Source organism: Orycteropus afer, unplaced genomic scaffold (genome assembly GCF_000298275.1).
Source record: "Orycteropus afer afer isolate SDZICR_OR568_19922 unplaced genomic scaffold, OryAfe1.0 scaffold00227, whole genome shotgun sequence".
In the NCBI taxonomy this organism is placed as follows: Eukaryota; Metazoa; Chordata; class Mammalia; order Tubulidentata; family Orycteropodidae; genus Orycteropus; species Orycteropus afer.
Window position 1 is genome coordinate 1295168 of NW_006921814.1, and position 19587 is coordinate 1314754.

The 19587-nt window shown below is 40.6% G+C and overlaps 1 pseudogene; it reads right to left on the minus strand.

The window, feature by feature from the left end:
- Window positions 1-14021: 14021 nt before the first annotated feature.
- LOC103203764 lies at window positions 14022-16173 on the minus strand (annotated as a pseudogene).
- Window positions 16174-19587: the final 3414 nt, after the last annotated feature.

Here is a 19587-nt window from a genome sequence, read left to right on the forward strand (position 1 = left end):
AAATACCATGGACTGCCAGGAGAACTAACAAATCTGTCCTGATGGAAGTATAGCTAAAATACTCGTTGAAGGTGAGAATGACCAGACTTCATCTAACTTACTTTGGTCATGTTGTCAGAAGGGACCATTCCCTGGAGAAGGATATCATGCTTGGTAAAGTGGAGGGTCAATGAATATGGAGAAGACCATCAACAAGATGGATTGAAACAGTGGCTGCAATGATGGGCTTCAGTACAGCAGGAACTGTGAGGATGGTGCACAACTGGGTAGTGTTTCATTCTGTTGTACATAAGGTTGCTCTGAGTCACAGCTGACTCAGGGGCACCTAACATAATAACGTGCCTGTGGTTATGGTCCCATTGGGAGTAAGTTGTCCTTTATGTTAAAGAAGCAAGATTAGGGTGGGATGTATCTTGAGTTACTATCTTGCTAGAGGATGTGCCTCAAGTCACCACCTTTAATTTCTTTGAGGGTATGGTCTGCATTCAATACATATGAATGCTCTGGCAAAATTTTCACTCTTGCTTTTGATCCTCATCTGGTTTATCCTCAACTGACCTCTAGTTCTTAGAATTTGAGCCAGTAGTGTGACCTGTTTCACCACTTCCACAGTCTTGTGAGCCAGTAGCCTGTAGTCTGACCTGCTGATTTGGGTTTGTCCTTCCCTGAAACTACTTGGGTGATGAGAATCCTCTAGACTGATGCCTGACCCATGGATTTGGGATTCATCAGCCTCTACAACTATGTGGAGTGGAAAAGTAGCTGATGTTAGATATGATGGAATGGTGTAGCCATTTGGAAAATTTGGACATTTGGGAAATCTTAAACCTCCTTCTCATAGGGATCAATCTTCTGCTGATCCTTCTAAAAGAAATTATTTGTGCATTTCCTTAATTATAATACCTTATGATACCATTGTATATTTGTCAAAACTAATAAGCCAAATTGGTATATTACTATTAATTAAAGTTCAGACTTTATTTAGATGTTACTGGTTTTCTCACTTATGTCCTTTTTCTGTTCTAGGATTCAGTCTGGGATACCACATTGCATTTAGTCATCAAGTGTGATGCTTAATGTTATGTGTCAACTGGGCTAGGCTATGATTCTCAGTGCTTTGGCAGACAGGTGATCTTCCATCATGTAATGTAATGTAATCACCTTTCATGGTGTAATCAGCTAATCAGTTGAAAGGGGGGTTTCCTTGGGGTGGGGGTTGACTCTGGTGTATAAATTGATGTTCTGGCAAAGCACTCTCTCTCTCTCTTTCTGTCTCAACCCTGTGTTTTCTCATTGCCTGATCTTGGCACATAAGCTGGTAGAAGTCTCCAGCCTGTGCCTGACCTACAGATTTTGGATTCAACAGTCCTTGCAACACTGTGAGCCAGCAGGAGTCTCCAGCCTGCCACCAGATCCAGGATTTGGGACTAGCCAGCTCCCACAATTGTGTGAGCCATATCCTCAAAATAAGTCTCTCTATATATATTATGTTTCACTGGCTTTGCTCCTCTAGAGAACCCACACTAATCCATCAAGTCTCCTTAGTCTCCTCTGATCTGTGTTTCTCAGTCCTTATTTATCATGACCTGGACATTTTGAGTACTGGTAAGGTATTTTATAGAATAACTTAGAGTCCTTCAATTTGGGTACATCTGATATTTTACATATGACTAGATTGGGGTTCAAAAAGATTAGTAAAATAGATAGTCAGCAAAAAAGAGGAAGACCCTCAATGAGATGGATTGACAATGGCTGCAACAATGGACTCAAACATAGTGGTGATTGTGAGGATGGTGTAGGACCAGTAGTGTTTTGTTCTGTTGTACACATTGAGTTGATACCAACTCAATGGCACCTAACAACAACAGATTGAGGTTATGGAATTTTGTAAAGAATTCTACAGAGATGAAGGACCTTACTCATTATATCATTATCAGAGTGGTGCTCACAGTTTGTCCCTAATTTCTAGATAACCAGGAGGCTATTAGAAAAAGGGCATTAATAACTAATATGAATTGTTCCATAACTATCATGCCATTCTTATCTGATGGAAAGTAGCACATGGAAAGTAGCTTTTATTACTTATAATAAGTGGACAGTGTACAACAGACAAATAGTTCTGCTTGATTCAAAGCTGTCTGGGTAGAGATGACAACTCTTCCATGTACACGTCATTTGTTTCATGGATAAGGGACTTAAATGGGACAGTCATGGGACATGCCATTTCCTCTGTCTTCTGGAAACTGTTCTGGTAGATGCAAAGAACTCCTCTAAGCAAACCTTCCACTTGGCATCATGGGTGAGGGACATATTAGAGCCTACTTACTGCCAGTCTTCTCCTGGCCAGGTAGGCCCACTTAGATGGGCTCTAAGCTTAGTGCTACACATGCCCTACTAGTGTTGTAACTGAGGAGACCACATAATACACTGCATGGGCAAATATCAGACTTCAGAAGGTGTGGCAGCGGAGGCTTCCTCATGCCCCCTCCCTCTTGGGGGCCTGTGTGAAGGTGCCAAAGTAGGCACTCCCAGCTCATTAACATATATTTAAGGATGGCCAGGCTATTTTTAGAAAGCAAATATAAAAAGCCAAACTTAGTTCTTTGTTTCACATGTTGTCAAGTTGACTTATCCTCAAAGTCACAATGGCAACTCAAAAGATTAGGTAGAAATCTTAGGGAGCAATGAGCTTATGTTAATGGAAGAGGAACAATTCAGAAATGGAGGATGAGAATGGTTGCACAACTTGAAAAATGTAATCCAGTTTGCTGAATTGCGCATGTTGAAACAGTTGAATCAGTGTATGCTCTGTTGTGTATATTCTCAACAACAACAAAAAGAGATGACTTATCCTTGGTGATGTTAATCTTATCATTTGTTGTTGGCCAGGTTTCTCTATTATAAAGTTATTGTTTTTACATTCCAAACTCTATTCTTTGGAAGCAAGTCATTACATCCAGTCCATACACGAATGAGAAGGACATTGTGGGATATTAAGTTTCACCTGCCAGAACAGGGAATAAATTATTTGTTTTCATCTTTAAGAAAGATATCTTCTTCTTCCTTCTTCATTCATTCATTTACATCAGTCGGATATGGGTAGTCAGTTGATACTTAGGGTTATAATCTAGTCTTACATCATTTATTTTATTGCTCAAATTTTTCCAGCTTTGCCACTGGGAGCTCTTTCAGGTTGACATCTGTGTAACTTTTACATGCTCCTATCCTTTTGTGTTTTGAGCTTTCTGGCACTGCAAGATTCTTGAGATCATCTTATGTTTGCTCTACCCTAGTCCTAGAATCAACATCTCTTGGAGGAGTCCTGGGTCTTTATGTTGGAAAATTAAAAAAAAAAAAAAAAAAAAAAAAATTGGGTGAATTTTTAAAATGGATTATAGCCTAAGTAGACTTGGGCAGGTAAGTTTAGACAATTTTCACAATCATGATCAATAGCACAGTGCAAAGTCTAGGAATTTCACAGGAAACCACCCTACTGAGAAACTCTATGAAAATTTTATCAAATACATTTAAATGAATTGAAGGATTAAAGAACAGTCCAAAGATGATATCATCTTGGAAATTTTCATTAGAATCGGATATGATTTATGATTCATACCTGAGAGACACTGCAATGGAATTCAGTGGACTTTGAGAACAGCTTGCATGAAATTTTTTGGAACTTAGGTAAACAAATGGATTCATACTTAAAGAAGTTATGTGGTTAATTTAAAAACTGAGCCCCACCCCTCCAGATTGGCAACTATAATGTGATTTGAAATATTTTGATTTTCTAAGTGACATTCTAGTTATATTTCAAAAAACATGACATCTACAGTCAAAGGCACTACAAAGAACACAAAGACACACAAGACAGTGCCTTTGATTTCCAAGGAGGTGGATAATACAAGGAAACATCATGTGGTCATAAACAAACCAACCGATTCACTGCCATTGAGTCAGATCTGACTCATAGTGACCCCTCCTTGGGTTTCTGAGGCAGTATTACTATGGAAGTAGATTGCCCAACCTTCCTTCCAAGGAGTGGCTGGTGGGTTTGAATCTCCAGCCTTCTGGTTAGCAGTCAAATGCCTTAGGCACTATGCCACCAGAGCTCCCTGTGATCATAAAGACAAGTATTAATACAGAGGTTTGGGAGCTGAAAGGTAAATAAATTCAGTGGCTATGGAAACAGGATCCCAGAAGAGGCAGTAGAAGGCATCAAAGACCTGTGGTTCTAAATAAGGAATGGTGCATCTGTGAGATGGGGAGGGAAAGAGGGACACTGGAGCACATTGGTTCCTCCCACTCATTGGAGAAACATGATCACTAGTCAGGGAACAAATGAGGCTGAGTCCATGGGTGATGAAGTCCATAGAGGGTGGGAAAATCAAACAGCGTACCTTGAGCAGGAAGCAATACCTCTGTGAAATGTGTTTGTTCAGTAGCTCTTGGCTCTAAACACTAGACACTTTCTTTTAATGTAACATCATTTGGAGTGAGGTCACAAAATGGCCTGGAAGAAACTAGAGCCAAGAGCTAGAAAGAACAAAGGTACAACCAGAGCAAATATTCAGTCTTGTGAAATTAGAGTGGGAGAGATATTGAGCAGGCGAGCTTGGAATCTCAAAAGCATAAGAGATTATAGAGATCTCCATTTTTTATACCAAACCGTTGGAGTTGTACTTTATTTATTTATTTGTTGTGATTTAGGTGACAATTTATTTTCCATACAGCAATTCATTCACATTTTGTTTCATGACATTGACTGCAATCCCCACAACAGCTTTCTTCCCACTTCCTCCCTGTAGCTATCTCTTCCCTGTGTCCTTTCCTATAGATTCCTGTCTCTTGAGCTATCTCCCTGTGCAGATACTGTCCTTCTGTTCTCCCATGTGGGGTTGTACTTACTATATATAAAGGAGTCACAGTCAAATTATGCTAATTTATTTACTTAAATTTTCCTAAGGCAATTTCATAAGCTGAGACAAATAGCAGGCATATACAAAACATATATTGGAGGGAAATGGTGTGCAGAGTCCACAGGAAGGACAAAATCTTTATGTAGCCAAAGCAGAAGTCAGATTCCTTTACATTAAAGAGGGAGTTGGAAAGTGAGGGTCAGGTACAGCATTAGGAGTATGGGCAATGAGGGACCAAACTGCAGGGCCAAGACCTATGGTGACAGGTTGGGATGCTGGACTGCAACAGAGAACCAGATGGGTAGGAGCAGGTGATCCAGTTGGCCACAGTTGTATATATGAAAACTACAACTACTCTAGATTCAGAGAAGTGGATAGAAAGACTAAAACAAAGGTTTCATATGTAGAGAATGGGGGGGGGGCACTATGGCTGGTTGACCCAGGAAAGTTTACATAAGAAAGGCAGTATTTGAAGTGCATAGAATTTTGACTGGGGTGCTGATCTAGTCAGAGGGGTTTGGCATTAGGAGAGATAGAAAGGAAAAAAACCTCCAAGATATTTTTGGAGCTGAAGAGATCAATTTAGCTTGGCAGAGATTGTACATGGACTACAGAGGAGATGTTGTTGTTGTTGTTATGTGCCGTCGAGTTGGACCCGACTCATAGCGACCCCTTCTTGGGTTTCTGAGGCAGTATCACTATGGAAGTAGATTGCCCCATCTTCCTTCTGAGAAGATAGGTTGATAAAACCAGTTTATGGAATGCAGTTATTGCCAGATAAATGATCTGGAATATTTTTAAGTGTTGAACATCATTAGAAAATGAACCAGCTTTATTCTTTCCAGTGTCTCAATTCCCATAGCCTCAATCTTGACCTCAACTATAACAGCATGCTTTTCCATACAGTAGGTTGGGAAATGTCTGTATCTCTTATGAGAATACAAACTACCTAAAGGCAGAAGCCATGGTATTCAAGTTTCTCTTCTTCACAGTGTCATGAACTTGCTAGTTCCTCAGTAAGTATTCTTTGAATTGGATTGTGTTTGATGAAGGGATTTGATGGGGATGGGAGGAGAGAGGAGGATAAAATGGCCAAATCTATAATTTAGGAAGATTAGTCTGATGAGGTGGTTTTGATGGTGATGGCCATGGACTGCCAGAAGAACGAACAAATCTGTCCTAGAAGAAGAGCAGCCAGAATGCTTCTTGGAAGCGAGAATGGCCATAGTAGTAGTTAGTCTCCATTCACTAGAGTGGGCTGGTGGTGAGATGTCAAATGTCAATCATTATTGAGGACTTGTCCTTCTTCTTTATGGTTTATATTAGGTAATTTCCTAGACGTTTACGATCTCCTTTGGTCATGTTGTCAGAGGGCAACTCTCCCTGGAGAAGGAGATCATGCTTGGTAAAGTAGAAGGTCAGTGAAAAAGGGGAAGACCCTCAATGAGATGGATTGATTCAGTGGCTGAAACAATGGGCTCAAATAACAAAGATTGTGAAATACAACCAGGCAGTTCTGTTGTACTTGGGGTTGCTATGAGTTGGGAGCTCTGGTAGCATAGTGGCTAAGACACTTGCCTGCTAACCAGGCGGCTGGCGGTTCAAACCCACCAGCCACTCCTCGGAAGGAAGGTTGGGCAATCCTACTTCCGTAGTGATACTGCCTCAGAAACCCAAGGAGGGGTCGCTATGAGTCGGGTTTGACTTGATGGCACATAACAACAACAATAACATGAGTTGGAGTAGACATGATGGCACCTAACAACATCAACAATGATCCGATGAAAATATGTAGGGAAAATGGAGACAGACTGACTACTGGGGAATCTGTTATAACAGTGAAGTGGTGAGGAAACTGAAAATAATTCTCTATTAGACCCTGACAAAAAACAAAACAAAACAAAAAAACATCTCACTGCCGTAGAGTCAATTCAACTCACAGCAACCTCTCCTTGGGTTTTTGAGGCAGTATCTCTATAGAACTAGGTTGCCCAATCTTCCTTCTGAGGAGTGGCTGGTGCGTTTGAACTATCAGCCTTCTGGTTAGCAGTCAAATGCCTTAGGCACTAGGCCACCAGACCTCCCCTGACAAGAAGGAAGTTGTTTGATAAGAAATTTGATACCGGGTTACCGAGTTTTTACATGCCAGTAGTCTTTCTCTGGCAGCTGAAAGCAAAGGTTAAGAAGAAAGAAAGAAATTAGTTAAGGAGTGAATCACCAGTTACTCCCCCTGCATATTTTCTTCTGCGGAATCTTGAACAAGTTACTTAACGCAGGCTAAAAAATATAATTTCTTTCTCTTCTAAAATCACAGAAGCTTATGCTTCTATAGGAAATGTTGTCAACATTAGAAATCAAAGTCAAAGTAGCAGCTCTCATTTTCTATTTGAATTGATTCGACTAGCTAGTGGCCATGCTGTTTCTTTATACATGTGTTTCATGCTGTCTTGTGACTAGTAGAAAATAATATCATATTTGACAAGGTTTTAGTTGGCCCACAGAGACACAGTGAAGTGTTTCTGAGTTATTTAGAAATAAGATTATTTTCGAGAGTTAAGCCAATAAAAGCCACTCAGTAGCACCTGTATAAGTAAACCATGAGAGATTGCCTGTATATCTGGGTTTAAAGAATTTGCACAAACCCTAAGGGACACAAATATCTCTGCAACACTTTGGCACAAGAAAAATAGCAGTTCTTCATTTTCCAAATTAGTCCCCATTCACTACAGGAGGCTGGTGCTGATATGTCAAAAGTCAATCATCACTGAGGACTTGTCCCCTTTGTTTGCGATTTATATTCAGTACATTCCTTGAAGCTTACTATGACATCCATTCTGAAACTGAGTGAGTCCTCTTACTCTCTCTCACTGAATGGTAGGTTTTTTCACTGAGGCTCCCTGGCCTGATGTTTTGTCTCTTTCTCATATGATAGAGTTACAAGTTCTCCTGACCTGGACATTTTGTGCCAGAAGAGACCATGACTTACCATTTGTGACAACTCCAAATTGTGTCCTCATTCCACATTGCAGATACATCTCCTCTCTTCCCTAGTGGCAAGTTTCATCATCTCTTCCTCACTTCTGCGAGGAAATTAACCTTAATCTTCTTCAATCTACCTCAATCACAAATGCATTTACTTCCCTCCTGGTGAGGGAGGCAAGGAATTCAATCTTTAGAAACAAGTGCGTCCTCTTTCCTGCAGTAGGGAAGTAAAAAGAGATGCCTATTCTTCATTGATGAGTCTGTGGCAATAACAACAACAACAATAGCAGCATCAACTACAGCAACAATAACCATAGCAATACCTACCACCACCTCAAAACCCAAAGCACCGGTTAGTTATTTCCTTATTAACTAATCCAAATATACATCACACATTCTAATCAAGGAGATCCAAATGTTCTCATAGCAAGGGTCTTAAAAGTGACTGTCATGCAATAGACTGAAATAGAGTCAATTATTTTCTAACTTGCTAATATAGAAAAGGGAGTCAGCAAAGCCAAAGTTTTCCATAAATCTCTAGCACCTTTCTATCTAAAAGGTTCAGTCACCTTGGCACATATACTGTTACAGTGGAAATAGATGCACCAAGTGATCATTGGCCTGGTAATCATGGAGATCATCCAACTCCCCATCATTGTCTTGATTTCTTCCCTCCTGGTCAGTTCTAGTAACTGCATAGTTGAGATCTTATCTTGGTGTTGGGTGGTGGGGGGACTCACTGCTATCAAGTTGATTTTGACTCATAGCGACCCCCTTGGGTTTCTGAGATTGTAAATCTTTATGGAAATAGATTACCTCATCTTCCTTCTGCAAACCAGCTGGTGGGTTTGAAGTACTGACCTTCTGGTTAGCAGCTATATGCTTTATCCACTATGCCATCAGGGCTCCTTTCATGATGGTAAGGCAGCCCCTACACAAATCCTACACAAATGGTCAGTCAGCCTCTCTAATTAGCATCTCTCATCTCACTTAATTTAGGTGCATCCAAGTTCAAAAAAGACTTATCCTTTTATATTAAGATGATTACAGAAAACAAACAAACAAAAAAACACAACTCATTCTACTTCTGTAGTCTCTTGTTTTCTCACTGCGTGCTGTGGCACATGTTCATGAGATGGAGAGACACTTTGCCTGTGAAATAGAAATATTTCACTAATCTATTCATCCATGTAATAAATACTTATTAAAAGTCTACCATATTCTAGGCACTGGTCTAAGTGTTGATGTTACAAAAATAAACTAGACAGATAAGTTTTCTATTCATGGGCTTATATACTGACCTACATAGTTTCCTGAACTTCCATTTAATCTCTTTTCTTTGAGTTCTGACCCAGAGGTTCAGAATCATCAGGCTGCTTATGTTTGGATCATTTGCTGATTCCTTGGTTCTAACTGTGGAGATTCTGATCAAGCAGATCTGGGATGAAGTTAGGAACTTTGTACTTTAAAAAATAAAAATAAAAATTTCTCCCAGGTAGTTTGATGTGCAGCTAAGTTTGAGAACCATTATTACCAAAAACATTCCAATCAGTGCAAATACTGCTAATACCCAAATTGGAAGACTAAACAAATAATGTGTCCCACATTCTAACTTATAGAGTCACCAGCAGTTGTGGTCAGCCACCCCCCTGCATAGTTTCCTGAGAGGTCCTTATTTAGAAACTTGCCCAACCAGCCATCACTGTCCCCACCTCCCAAGGGAGGTTGAAAGAGGAAAACAGCCTCTAGGGGAGTGAGTGTACAGAAACTATTATCTCCCTCAAATATGTGGGGGAAGAAAGCTCAAGTAAATCACTTGAGAAGATAAGTAAACAGACATTTTGTTCCCTGGCTAGATGACCTTCTTAAGAAGCAGTCTTGTAGACCTGCCTTCTGTGCTACTGGAATGTGGGAAAAGAGAACTGAACGGAAATGGTATGAATGGAGCAAAATCAAGGTGGAGAGGGGGCCATTGAGGGTGGCCTTCTTTTTCTAAGTAGATATGATGAAGTCCTTACATGCCTGTAGGCTTAAGAATTGGCTCTGAAAATATTTGAGATTGGAAGCAACAGTCTTCTCAGAATTGATGCAGTGTGTGTGTGTGTGTGTGTGTGTGTGTGTGTGTAAGGGGGGCAGTGGAGGCAAAGAGGAGCTCAAGTGTAGGGAATGCCACCAGGTCAGTATCTGCCAAAGGATATAACCAAATCTCTCATTAGAGGAGAATCTTGAAGCCACTACCTGTCCACATTGAGCTTATAAACAATAAGCTAGAAAAGCAGTTACAGTTAATTGAAAAGAGTATGGAATCTTGCCCAGTCACATGAGAAGATACATTCACTTCTTTTCTCCTTCTTCCTTGCCTCAATTCCAAAGGGGCTTGCACCTAGAAGAAAGAGGGTGCGGAGGTGATAAAGAGCCAAACTTATCCACCAACAAACTCCCTTAAGCCTTGAGTTTAAAACTAAAGGTCCAACTTCTTCTGATAAGTGTCAGACTCTCCTGGCTCCTTTAATCATTCAGGATTTTGTATAACTCATGCAACCTCTGTACTTGCTTTTTCTCAGCTATGACAGTGAATGATGACAACCTACTTTCTTCTGCTTTTTACAGTGAGGGTTGGGGAAGAAGATTCATTGGGCAGGACTAGGTTTGTCACAGGTCCAAGGCAGATGTTAAGAGGTTGACTTTGTTTAGTGACTGCTTAAGGGAGCAGTGTGGGTGAAGTGAAAAAAAGTTACCACTATCTTAAGAATGTTTAGACATTGTCGTCTTATTCTTGGGTCACCTATAGGCCAAACTGAAATCCAGGTACCTTGATTAAAGGCCTGGGAACTTCTTCACTTTTATCCCTCAAGCCTAACTACATTTTACTACTTGGCTCTGGTGGCATAGTGCCTACAGCATTTGACCGCTAACCAGAAGGCTGGTGGTTCAAACCCACAAGCCACTCCTTGGAAAGAAGGTTGGGCAATCTACTTCAATAGTGATACTGCCTCAGAAACCCAAGGAGGGGTTGTTATGAGTTGGATCTGACTCAACGACAGTGAGTTTGGTTTTTTGGTTTTATATACTTGTGTTTATTTATGTCATTAATTATCTTTTAGCTTGCAAACTCCTTAAGGCTTAGTGTCTAAGGTATTTTACTGCTAACCAGAAGACTGGCGGTTCAATCCCACCAGCCACTCCTCAGAAGGAAGACGGAGCAGTCTACTTTTTATAGAGATACTGCTTCGGAAACCCACGGAGGGGTTGCTATGAGTTGGATTGACTCGATGGCAGTGAGTTTGGTTTGGTTTAAGTACACAGACCTTAACTTATTTAGTTTGTATAATCTACAACAAATCAAATCAACACAATACAAATCAGAGTGGTTTGTACATAGAAGGTGACAGATAACACTTGTTGAAAGATAGGTTAAGGAGTTTAGACTTAGTTCTGCAATAAATGAATTCTGAGTACCTATAAACATGTTTTTAACCAGAGCATTGTTGTTGTTTGTTGTTGTTATGTGCCGTTGAGTACACGATCAGAAATGAATGTTTAGAAAATACTTAAAAAGAGCTTCTGATAGTGGAAATTGAAGAACTGGTTTTGGGAAGTATGAGCAGGACTTACTAACTGGTTGGATGTGGAAGGTGAGAGAGAAGTGAAATTAAAAGTGACCCCTCTGATGTTTTTAATTTAGGCTACTCAGAAAAGTGATCTCTGGAAGGCAGGGGGGAAGAGCAGATTTTTGTGAGAGAGGAAAGGGGATAGAGAAAGAAAATAATTTTAATTTAAATATTTTTGAGTTTACAAGTACCAATGACTGGTCAATATTTAGATATACAAGTTTAGAGCCTGGGGGAAATTTGGCTGATACAGACATATGAAACTTTTAAGAAGCAGGAAGTAGAAAGAGTTTACTGGAATACCTGATTGTTGATCCAGAATGAAGACAGGTATCTCTTGATACTGAATTTTGGTCAAGAATCAGAAGAGCTAAATGCATATAAATATTACCTTAAATAGAGTATATATTTTGTTAGTGTAAGCTCTTTCAAAATGGTGGTGGGAGTCTGACTATAAAAGGATAATGGTAAAGCGAGGAATTATTTTCCTTTAAATTTGGCCAAAGGTGACCACAGTGGAAAATGTTGCTGACAGCTTTGCTCTCATTGTAGGGAACAAAGGGTAAAGGAAAAAAAAAATCTTAATAGTTAATATGGCTTCTTCTTGGATCTCACTTTCTTAGGTTGTCTTGTTGTTAGCTGCTGTTGAGTTTGTCCCCAATTCATGGCAACCCCATGTACAACAGAACTAGACCATTGTCATCCATAGGGTTTTCGTTGACTGATTTTTAAGTAGATCATCAGGTCTTCTTCCTAATCTGTCTTAGTCTGGAAGCTCTGCTGAAACCTGTTTAGCATCATAGCAACTACAAGCCTCCACTGGCAGATGAGTGGTGGTTATCTTGAGGTGCATTGGCCAGAAATCAAACTTGGGTCTCTCATAGGGAAGACAAGATCTCTGCTACTGAACTATCACTGCCCTCTTTAGATTGTCTATCATTAGATAGAGGAGCTCCGGTAGCACAGTGCCTAAGGCACTTGACTGCTAACCAGAAGGCTGGCGGTTCAAACCCACCAGCCACTCCTCAGAAGGAAGTTTGGGCAATCCTACTTCTGTAGTGATACTGCCTCGGAAACCCAAGGAGGGGTCGCTATGAGTCGGGGCCGACTCGACGGCACATAACAACAGCAACAACATCATTAGATAAATATAACTTGACTGCTAACCAGAAGACTGGCGGTTCAAACCCACCAGCCACTCCTTGGAAGGAAGATTGGGCAATCTACTTCCATAGAGATACTGCCTCAGGAACCCAAGGAGAGGTCGTTATGAGTTGGGTCCAATTCAAGGGCATGTAACAACGACAACAACAACATAGTAAAAATTTGTGCGTGTGAGCCAGCATGTGTGTGTGTTTCCCAACAATTCATAACACTCTTGCAATGCTGCAGTGGCACTCAATAAACATTTATTGAAAAAAAGAAGAGTGAGTAAATAAATGAAGGTAGAAGACCATACCTAGAGATACAACTGTATTAATAGTGTGAGTATTGAGGTGAAGTAGTTGATGTTATGTACATTTAGAAAAAATCATTATTTTCCATGAGTCCTTAAAGGTCTCAAGAGAGATCTTCATGAGTAAGACACGTATGTTTGAAGAGCAGAGAAACTGAAGAACAGTCCGAAGTATATATTTATTTCCAGTCCTGTCGTATTCCCTTCTCGCAGTGCACATGTTCCTGGCTTCACGGAGTGAGACAATCTTACATAGCCTTGAGGTCAGCACTAGAAGCCAGTATCTGTTGACAGTGGACTTTTTCACTGTGAGGAGGGAGGAACAAAGTGAGATAAAAGTATGTATGAACTGGCGCATAAAAAAGGAAATCCTCAAGGGTAGAAAAATCAGACTCTGTGGGTAGCTTCACCTACAGGTCACTCCGCCTATCTGCATTCAGCAGCTGGATTTTAATAATCTGAGAATGAAATAAGAATGCAAGAGTTTCAATAGGGGAAGGGAAAGACCAGAATTAAAGGGACAAAACACTACCTCTACCATAATTTCAACAAGCAGGAGAAAAGCCGGAAAAAAACAAAAACAAACAAAAAAACCCTAAATGTTTGGAGCTCCATCTTCTGGTCATGAAGCAGGGTAGAAATGAAAGATGATGTGAATCATAAAACCTGAAATGTATTGACAGACACTGTATTAAATATATTATCTCTTTTAATTTATCCATCCTCCAAATAAACTACAAATTCTTTAACCTGGAAATTAAGTCTCTTTATGATGTAGCCCTGATTCCTTGTTTCATCCTCATTCATATGTACATTTCTTTATTTAAATTTCAGAACAAAATAAACAAAGAAAAAAAAACCTTGCAATACACAACATTCAACCCCATTCTCATATAAAGAGGGGGATGGAGCCTGAAGTCCTTACAAGGACAGGAGAGTGAACAAACCCACTAGATATCAGCAGATGGAGCCAGCTGGGACAGGGACACTCAAGGCTGCTGTGGGAGCCCCAGGGACACAATACAGAGGGCACACAGTTTGGGGTAGAAATGCCTAATCTACTTCTTCTATGTGAAATGCATGCTCATCACCCTTGGGGGTGGGGGATCTCCTCAGGAACAGCATTACTGGTTCTTCAGCTGTCACTCCATTTTCATCAGTGCCTAAACCCAGCTTGATCATGTGGCAGATGCCATTGGCATGGGTTTGGGGATCTTCAAAGGAGAAGCCAGAAGAGAGCAGTTTAATTTCAAATAGTAGCACCACCAGATCCTTGACGGCCTTGGTGCTCTTGTCCACCTCAGCCTTCTACCACAGTGTCTCCGTGATGGGGTGATTGAGGTTGATCTTCAGGTGCTTTTTGACCATAATGTAGGCTATTGTAGAGTTGTCCCAAAATATCTGAGCTTTCTTGATCCACTCCATGTTGACCATGAGCTGTACATGCTAGTCACAATGCAGCAGGATGAAGAAACATGCCTATTGGAGATTGTCATATTCTCAACTTTCTTATCCAAAATTTCTTTCATGAGCTTGCAGAGGTTCTCAAACTTGACTTTGCTCTCCTTCATTTTCTTCTTCTCTTCATCACTCTCAGGTAGCTCTAGGCTTTCTTGGTAACTGAGATCAGATTCTTCTCATCAAACTCCTTGAGCTGTTGCACACATTACTTACCAATAGACTTGGTCATATACAACCTCAAAGCCCTGCTTCCATATTTGCTCCACAAAAAGCAGAAACGATTACTGGCTCTTTGCTCTCACCAGGGATGTAATACATGGACTTCTGAGTTTCCTGCATTTGATAGACACATTCTGAAAAGTCATGTCATCTCCAGACTGGGAGGTGTGATAGTGAAGCAGCTCAGAAAGGCATTGCTCGTTAGTAGAATCCTCATGGATGCCAAGCTTCAGGTTTTTAGAGAATGCCTCATAGAATTTCTTGTAGTTCTTTTTATTTTCTGCCAACCCAGAGGAGAGCTGAAGGCACTCTTAACTACGTTTTGCAGAAGTATTCAAGATTTTGCTCTGCTGGAGAATTTCTCAGGAGATGTTGAGTGGCAGGTGCTCAGAATCAACTACACTACACATGGATAAAGTTGAGATACCCTGACATCAACACATCAGAGCTATCTATGATGATGAATATACAGCAGACATAAAGTTTAATGTTGTTCTTTTTCTTCTTGTTCTCAAAGAGATCAAAGGGAGTCCAGCAGGGTATGACCAGCAATGCTCTGAATTTCAACTGACTTTCTACAGAGAAATGCTTGACCACCAAGTGATCTTCCCAGTCATTAGTAAGGCTTTTGCAAAATTTTCCATATTCTTCCTTGCTGATGACATCAGGATTTCTGGTCCAAATGGGCTTGGTCTTGTTTAGTTCTTCCCAATCAATATATTTCTGCTTTATCTTCTTGGTTTTCTTTTTCTTTTCCTTACCACTAACTTCCTCCTCATCTGAGTTCATGTTTTTAGTATTGAGCTTTTTCTCATCATCCTTATCTTTCTCTTCTTTTTCACTTTGCCTCATCATCACTAATTTACTTCTCTTGTTCCTTTTCCAAATAAAGGATAATAGGTAGCCTGTGGACGGCAAGTGCTTCTTCACTACTTCCTTGACTAGCCTCTCCTCTAAGTACTCTGTCTGCCTTCCTTATGGTGAAGAATCACTTTGGTATTGAGACAAGTGGGATCCTTGTGGTCATCACAAATATTGAAGGAACCCCCAGCAAAAGACTCCCAGTCATACTGTTCATTATTATTGTGCTTTGTGATTACAACTCTCTATGCCACCAAATAAGCAGACTAAAAGCCAACAGCAAATTGTTCAGTGACAGAGCTGTCTGCACCAGACTTTAGAACCTCCATAAATGCTTTGGTACCAGACATGGCAATTGTTCCCATATTATTTATAAAACCAGCCTTGGTCATGGCAACGCCTATGTCCACCAGAGTCAGAGTGTGTTCTGGAGGGTTGAGGATGATGCTGATTTTCAGCTTTTTACCACTGTCCAACTTAGAAGAGTCTGTAAAGGTCTTATAGTGAATCTTGTCCAAAGCATCAGAAGCATTAGAGATTAACTACCAAGGGAAAATTTGTTGGAAGAGAAGATATGGGTGATGAGAGACATGAGTTGGGCAATCTCTGCATGGAAGCCAAAGGTCTTCACTTCTTCCTCTCCATGATACCTTTCCTCAAGCATCTTGAAGGGGAAGGGCTGCAAGTACCAGAGAGGTGCAGGTAGGGTCTGTGCTTCATTCACACAAAGCTTGAAGGCTGCATGGGTGTAACTCAAGAGAGCTCATACATTCATTTTAGTAAGTATTTTTTAGAGCCTACTTGGTAAACAGAGTCCCTGGGTGGTACAACGGGTTAATGGACTTGTTGCTAACTGAGAAGTTGCAGGGTTGAGCTTTCTCAGAAGAGATTTGAAAGAAAGCTTGGTTACCTACTTCCCCACAAAAAATACATGATTGAAAACCCTATAGAATGCAGTTCTACTCTGACACACATAAGTCATCATGAGTCAAAGTTGACTTGACAGCAACTGGTATATTTTAACTGGATAAACTGTTCTTTGTTAGACTTGTGGAATAACTCTTTAATTCATACTTCATTAAAAAAAAATCCAACATTGATTAAAATTTTAATCTAGCAAATTGCCATCAGCAGCTTACCTAAAGGTTGGTGGTTTGAACCTAGTGGTTCTGTGGATCTATTTCCATAAAGATTACAGCCAAGAAAATCCTTTGGAGCAGTTCTATTCTGTGACACATGGGATGAAATTAACTCAACAATACTGGGTTATAAAATATATAAATAATACATGAATAATGATTCTCCTTCTAATTACAACTTGATGGATATGGCTATATACACCTTTGACAGCATTTTAATCACAATCTCCTTTTTCTCTCTAGTAACTGTTTTAGGCTAAGTTCTCTAGAGAAGCGAAATGAGTATGTTTTGGGTGCGTCCTTGACCCAAGACCCTGGCAGAGGGACCCTGGCATATGGCATGACAGGCAGCAGGACAGACAGCAAGAGACTGGCATGAGAGACGGCAGGAGTAGAGCCCAGAGACCAGCATGAGACAGCGACAGCTTTACCAGCCCACGGAGGAGAAAACTTGATACCTTTGGTTAGGTGGCTTACTGGCGGAGTGGATTGCCTTTGGGCATTAATTGGTAGAGAAGACTGACATAAAATGGAGTAGCAGGTTGGCTGGCTCATGGAGCAAGAAAGCCCAGTGTCTTTTGGACATTAATCAGCAGAAGCGGAGAGACCAAGGAAATGGAAGCAGAGCTGCCTCAGCCTTAAGGGTAGGACCATGGCCTTTGGGAGTGGAATGACCACAGCCCCGTAGGTTTCAAAGAGCCAGACCTTCACCAACTTGGTTCTGGAGTGTGGGGCTGCTCGTTCATGTGAGCCAGTGGGATGGAGCCATAGCTGTTGCCCAAGAGTGAGGGGGTAGGGCTGCCATGCCCAAGAGGGAGAGGAACGGGGCCCGCCAGGCCAAGGGGGGGGGGTCACCATTAGAGGAACTAGGGGACTGGAGCCACCCAGTGGAGGAGACCTGTACAGATACCACCCATTGAAGATCTATATAGTTGGCAAGGGGTGGAATTGGGGTGGTTATGTTTTTGTGTCAACTTGGCTGGGCCTGGTTGAGTGACTGGGCAGCTGGTGGTAGTTTTCCCCACAATGAGACTGGCAATCATTGTCATGGTGGGATCTACCACAAGCAGCTGAGTAGCTGCCTTTGGGTATGTGGTCTGCTTCCTGTATATAAGCAGAAGCCTTTGGGAATGGTTTCTAGCCTATGGCATGCTTCAACCCTGCATGTAGCTGCATCGTTGCTCAGCAGCCTGCTATGCTCTGCTGACTTACGATGGACTTAAGTTAATGGCCTGCCATGTGGTTTGGTAACATTGAGATTGTGCCTTTTTACTTGTCAACCTTGGGGCTTCTTAGCCTAGCTCCAGTATTGTTGAGTTAATTGTTGAGACCCTCAGGTTGGAAGGCACTAGAACTATGACTGAGGAAGAGCTGCCTCCTCAGAGTAGAGCTGACCTTACTGATGTGGATGATGTGGATAGAGTACAGTTTTCAAGACCTCCATTTGCTGATGTGGCATGACTCAAGATGAGAAGAAACAGTTGCGAACATCCATTAATAATCAGAACACGGAATATACGAAGTATAAATCTGGGAAAATTGGGAGTTGTCAAAAATGAAATGGAACACATAAAGATCAATATCCTAGGCATCAGTCAGCTGAAATGGACTGGATTTGGCCATTTTGAATCAGACCATCATATGATCTCCTATGTTCAGATTGACAAATTGAAGAGGACTGGTGTGGCATTCACAAAGAATTTCCCAAGATCTATCCTGAAGTACAATACTGTCAGTGATAGGATAATATCCATATGCCTACAAGGAAGACCAGTTAATACTACTATTATTCAAATTTACACACCAACCATCAAAATCAAAGATGAGGAAATTGAGGATTTTTACCAACTTCTGCAATCTGAAATTGATTGAATATGCCATCAAGATGTGTTGATTATTACTGGTGATTGGAATGAAAAAGTTGTAAACAAACAAGAATCACTGGTAGTTGGAAAATATGGCCTTGTTGATAGAAATAATGCTGGAGATCACATGATAGAATACATCGTCCATGAAGATAGCAAAAAGGCATTAAAAAGGAAGAAAGGAAGAAAAGGCCAAAATGGATGTCAGACGAGACTCTGAAACTTGCCCTTGAATGAAGAGTAGCTAAAGCAAATGGAAGAAATGACAAAGGAGCTAAACAGAAGATTTGAAAAGCAGCTTGAACAGTTGAAGTCAATTATTATAATTAAATATGCAGAGACCTGGAGTTAGAAAATCAAACAGAAAGAACATCTTTGGCATTTCTCAAGCTGAGAGACCTGAAGAAAAAAATTCAAGCCTCAAGTTGCAATATTGAAAGATTCTGTGGTCAAAATATTGAATGTTGCAGGAAACATCAAAAGAAGATGGAAAGAATACACAGAGTCACTGTACCAAAAATAATTGGTCTTTGTTCATCCATTTCAGGAGGTGGCATATGATCAAGAACCAATGGTATAGAAGGAAGAAGTCAAAGCTGCACTGAAGGAATTGGTGAAAAACAAGGCTCCAGGAATTAATGAAATAAGATTTGAGATATTTCAACAAATGAATGCTGTGCTGTAGGCACTTACTCGGCTATGCCAGGAGATTGGGAAGGCAGCTACTTGGCAAATGGACTGGAAGAGATCTATGTTTGTACCCATTCCAAAGAAAAGTGATCCCACAGAATGTGGAAATATTTGAACAATATCATTAATATCACACACAAATAAAATCTTGCTGAAGATAATTCAAAAACAGTTGCAGCAGTATATTTACAGAGAACTTCCAGAAATGCAAGCCGAATTCAGAAGGGGATGTGGAGTGAGGCATAGAAGGATATCATAGCTGCAGTCAGATAGATCTTGGCTGAAAGCAAAGAACACCAGAAAGATGTTTACTTGTGTTTTATTAACTATGCAAAGGCATTCAACTGTGTGGATCATAACAAATTATGGATAACATTGAGAAGA